Source organism: Poecilia mexicana, unplaced genomic scaffold (genome assembly GCF_051168715.1).
Source record: "Poecilia mexicana isolate PSO_F unplaced genomic scaffold, ASM5116871v1 scaffold_20, whole genome shotgun sequence".
In the NCBI taxonomy this organism is placed as follows: Eukaryota; Metazoa; Chordata; class Actinopteri; order Cyprinodontiformes; family Poeciliidae; genus Poecilia; species Poecilia mexicana.
In genome coordinates, this window is record NW_028263389.1 from 8,662,049 (window position 1) to 8,667,868 (window position 5,820).

Here is a 5,820-nt window from a genome sequence, read left to right on the forward strand (position 1 = left end):
AAGTATAAAACTTAACATTCAAAGGCAAAAACAGGTTCCATTACAATAAACAATCCAGAGTTACTGAATGAAAACTTCCTGATAGCATGGCGGCTAGCTGATTACTGCTAGCTCTGATTGGCTGTTTCTGACTCAGCGGAGTAATTATGCAGATCAGGGAGGAGATCGATTATTTTTTTAGAGATTATCTGTCTCATGTTAGGACAGCGAAAGTTTTAATATGTAGGTAAAATGTATTTTTTTAAGTTAGATGCTGCAGCTTTAAACAGAGGTTCGGTGTGAGAGTCACTACCAGGTGGAGCAGAAGCGAAGCTCCGTCTGTCAAATATTACTACCTGTAGCGTAGCAGCGGTTCAACAGCGAGAGCAGAACCAGCGTCTTACATCGCAGATCGAAGACTTAAATAATTTTCCAGGTTATTTGTTTAGCTTTCTGACCGTCATGCTAATCCGGGTGAGTGTTTGTAGCTGTGCGCTGCTTTACCTGCTATCTGATCCTCCATATGTCTTTTTTACTGCAGTGAGCCTCGATGTAGCCAAACTCCGTCAAGTATGGCACTGTTTTTATGTCGTATTAGCTTCGTTGTGTTGATGCATTTTTGACGTGCTTCAATTTTCCCCACAACACGCATACTTCCCCATTCACTCAGTGCGTTATAGTTCCACATCGCTTAGGATTTGTTGTTGCGCGTTTGCGCAGAGTGAAGGAAAGAGGAGACCAGCTGCACAAGCAGGCTGCGAAATGAGAAGCAGGTGATCGGTATCGGTAAAAGAGACAATGATCGCCGATCACCGATCATGCACTTTTTCACGAAAATCGGCCCGATTATGATCGGTGACCGATCGATCGGCACACCTCTAGTCCAAATGTATGTAATCCTGTGTAAAATTTAATCTCTTGCTTTAAACTGGGAACTCTATCCCTTGTTCTTCCTGAATTTTTCCTTTGTTTCTTGACAGATTGATATACCAATGATATGCTCACGAGTTTTTTTCATGTCAGACTGATCGGCCCTGTTCTGAAATGAAATCTCTCTACAATAAACTCTACATTAAAGTGATTAATATGATGTTTCTTGGCAGTGTGCTCGAGTAAAATGAATTGGCATAAACTTTCAAATTCATCTGTTCAGCTGTTAGGCTTGTATGATTAAAAAACAATCACAGCGCATTATATTACATTTATACAAAATTTCACTATTCTTTCTGATGTGCCCCTGTACAGATTTAGCTTTTTTGGTCCCAAAATAATTTCGATTTAAAAAAATGTAAGATACACCTGGGTAAGTAAAAAAAAAAAAAAATGCTTTCAAGTAGTTAGTTGAATAAAGAAAATAGTTCAGCAAACCAAGGTTCATCCCCTGTTTTCTCCATTTGGCTTAAGTTGTTTTTTAGAGTGTTTTTTTTTTAGTTGTGCTACTTCTTTAGAATTGCACTGCTAATAATTCTTCAAAGTAAAAGCATTTTCTATTTGCATAGTTAAAAAAATCAACATTAACAAGTTTTATTTTATTTCTACAGGTTCTTTGTTAATAAAAAATGCGGTGAATATTAAACCTCATAATTTTCAAAATAGTTAATTCAGTTAAAATCAGCTTATTCTATTTTGAATTCAAAATGTTGGAAAAAATAAATGTTAAATATCCGTGTGTTAATAGGCTCAAGGATTATTTAAGGTCATGCCTTACAACCAATCAGTTATTTAGACAGACTAGTTAGTATGCAGCTGATGTGTGAATGTCAATAAACTAAAGACTTTACATCTGACTTGGACTTGCAGGGAACGATTTAAAACTTGACTTGGACAAGCCCCATAAATATTTGAGAGATGATTTAAACTTGTACAACATAAATTGTGAATTTAAGACCTCTTGCATACAAATAAATGTAATACAACAATCACTGATTTTTATGAAAGTTCTTGTGCAGATAACTACAAAGGCAACATCCGCCTTGTTGGCCGTTTAATCAGACAAATATCTTAAAAGACTTACCTGTCAGCATTTCTGCACAACTTTCTGTTTACCAAAACATCACGTTTTCACTCCGAAAGTCAGAAACCAGCAGTAAGAAATCTTGTCAAACTTTTTAATACAACTTGTCACGCCAGTGGACAAGTGACACAAATTCTGTTGACAGACTTCAAATACCCAAATGAGCTCAGTGAAGTAAGCCAGCCGGGCGGAGGTTTGCTTGTGTAGAAAGTCATTTATAAACGCCAAGGGTAGCCATTCATGCTCAATGATTTAGGACTTTCAAAACACATTTCTGGCTCATTTGAATAATAATGGTCATAAAAAAAACACTGCCTGAGGCGCAGCAAGCATACATCAAGCAACAACAAATGCCCACTGAAGTTGTCGAAAGGCCTACAAACATGAAAACAATTAGGACATGCAACTTAATTTGCAAACGGTATGTTTCTCAGCTAGACTTTGCTCATTCTAATGAGTTTCGAAAGCAGTTAGTGTCCGGAAGTTTGTGGTGCTGCTGATTGACCGTCGCAGGCGTTTAGTGTGTTCCGTACAGTACGACCTCGGTGAGTAGATATTCAAACTTTAGCCTGTTTACACATACACACAGTACATATTTTGTTTTCTCTTTTCATGTCAAGACATAATCACACTAGGTACCTGATGATAAGGCATTCAAGCACCCACATGCACAGACTCCCTCAAAGATGAATCAAACAAACCTATCCACTTCAAACAGATGACCTCGTGATTGCCTTACATCAAAACTAGCATGCAATTAGGGCTGAGTAGTGTTCATCAGCCTGGCCTTGCTTTGACCAGAGGCTTTTCATTGTCCAACGCACTTGGCAGCAAACATCAGAAAGAGATTCAAAGATGAGAGCAATTACATCGTACCAGCATGTTTAAAAAAATACACCTTTAACCCCTGAATAAAAAGCCATTTTGATTTTAATGTAGTCTTTCTACACCAGTTGGCTTTGATATTTCAGATGTGAACCTTTGTGATTTGCACTGAAGAAGCAGTAAATATATTTTGTAGCTTTGGGAACAGAAAACTAAATGCAATGTTCCACGAGGCAAATGCCAGGTTGTTTTCTCTTACAGTTGGTTATCAGGGTTTCAACTTTGTTACGTTCCACTACTGCAGGTTCTTCATATTTAACGTCACCTTATCTTCTCTGGTATATCCTCTCTTCTTTCCCCACCTGTGGTCAACTGGAACTCTTCTTAAATAGGCTCCAAGCCAGTTTATCAACAAGTCTCATCAAAACAAACAGTAAACTTCCTAGCGTTAGCTTAGAACTACAGCAACACGGTCTGAATGAAAACATGATCGGCGGATGTAAGTTTATTGAAATCTAACATGCATCCTGCTTTTTAGAGATGTAAGAAGGTGAGCTTAACAACAAAAATCACACTTAGCAATTAAAGTAGTCTGATCAAATCTAAGTTACCCACTTTACCTGCAAATAAACACATTGCACTGTTAAAAAAAAAAAGTTCCTGTCAGCTGAACAGTCAACAGTTGTTAGATCTACTGTTTATTTAACAGCATACTGTAGTTAGATTAATTCACTTTAACTAAGTTAATATCCTGACATGCACACAGGTTAAATTAATCCAAGTTATATTTCTGTGCTTAACCTAAACCTTGACTTATCTTTGATATTTTCCAGATAGTTTTTGGGCTTGTTTTTGCCTTAGATTAGTAGTGCTAATGTTTGCAGACTAAAAAAACAAACAAATAATAAAAAAATAAATAAAAATCAATAAACCCTGGCATGTAGCAGAGTTGCTTGAACTCTGTTGCATGACATGAGTCACGTCATGATTGTGATTGGTGTGGATGGATTGCGTTCTGACTGCTAAGCTAATGCGGATGACAGCATCCTGGGCCACCTCTGAAATTGGTTTGAAGAGAGCCATCCTCAGTGTGCATCCAACAGCTGTGGCTAGTGCTGCCCAGACTGAGTCAGATCACACGAAACACAATCTTGTAATTTGGTTGTGAATGGGGTCATAGTCAGAACTTTATAGCTTTCTAACCCTGACACTTTCCCTCCCTAAAACCCTGTTAACTTTGTGTTGGAGCAGCATATTTACGCACACTGGCAGAAACTCCTGTTGGGATAAAGATGTGGTTTTAGTTATAATACTGAAATGATTGTAGGCATTTGTAAGGACAGGTAAGTAAGTGTTTACGAACGGATATTAAGATGGAGATGGCCAGAATCAGCTGTTGACTGTAGCTTCAGTGAACCTGTACAGCCTTGGGACCCAAACCCCCCTCACATGAAGAGAAGGGCTCGAACAATGCGCTGCCTCCCTAATATCACCCTCTCAGAAGGCAGGTCTAAAGAAACAGCTTTACCTTACTCTTGGGAAGATAAAGATCCTATTACATCACAGATTTTTCTTTTTGAAACTCCTCTTCCTGCTGTTGGAACCAGAGGTTGTTGAATCAATAGTTATCATACCAGCATTAAGTCAGTTTCGGCCCTTCATGACTCGATCGCCAACATTCGTCAACAAAACTCCGAGACAGCTCTATTTATGCAGAGAATAATATGGGTGCACACAGATGGACTCCGAAGACAGTTGGTTAACCTTGATTTCACTTAGGATTTTTCTGAGTATCACAGAAACAATTACAATAGAAGGGATCAGCCTAAGTCAATGTAACTGTGTGAATACTAGTTTAATTTACAATGACAGTATGATAGCATAATAAAGAAACCAAATTATCTAAGAACTGAAGAAACTTATCCGAGCGGTAGTCTAGTTTCCACAGCCTGTTTGTCTGATAGATGTTGCACCACTCTATATATATAAAAAAATAGATTCCAAAGTGACTTTTTTCTTTATTTGCTTGTCACACTTTGGCCTCATGGATTGTCTTTTATCATCTTCGTATTTGTAGATAGCGACATCACACATTGTCTCCACTGGAGACCATGTTCCTGCATTCAGTTCATACATGCATCCACATATGAAACAACATCCAGAGGACAATACCCACCGCAGCCTAGGTGGAAGTGACATAAACAAGCACTCACAACTCACTGACTTAAAAAAGCTACGAGCAAACAATGCAAAGTGAAAGGATATTAATATTTAAATAGATCATTTGCAAGATTGGTATAATTAGTGCCTCATATTCATGTATTCACTTTGGGGATATCACATCGAGACATGTCTCTTTATTCAAATAGGATACAACATGTCACGGGGTGCATATATGCAAATGCACATATGCCACTAATTACACATTGCCTGTCACAAAGAGGGAGAGGCTTTCAGCAAAAAATGTTCAAAGTTTTTTATGAACTGTTCAACCAGGCTGCTCACGCTGCTCAGGTCTAATTAAAACATGCATGTCCCCAAGGCCTTATCAAAGCACTGCAGAAATATGTACATCTCAAATAGAGAAGAATTAGCTATATAAAGGACCTCCCTGGTGCTTTTGTCCTGCGCATATTCCTGGCTCCACTAACAAACTTTATTTCTGATTGATTCTCAAAGTCCACCTCAGGGATTTGAGAATATTTTGACCTGAGGCGGGGGACTTTTATTTTGACATCTTCTCCCCCGGCACAATCACAGATTTGATACCGCACTTGACACCAGCGGAATTCAAGGCGGTTGTGATCCGTATTGTTATTTTAATGAGGTGGAAATGAAATGTAAAACTTTCAGGAAGTGCTTTCTAATTAGCCAAATGATACGGCAAGTACGAAATGCCAGCTGACAAACCCATACATTGCGTAGTGCCCAGCTATGATAACAGGTTTTATTTTAAGGCATCAAAGAAAATGTGCTGTACTTATTATAAGGTTGCCACAAGT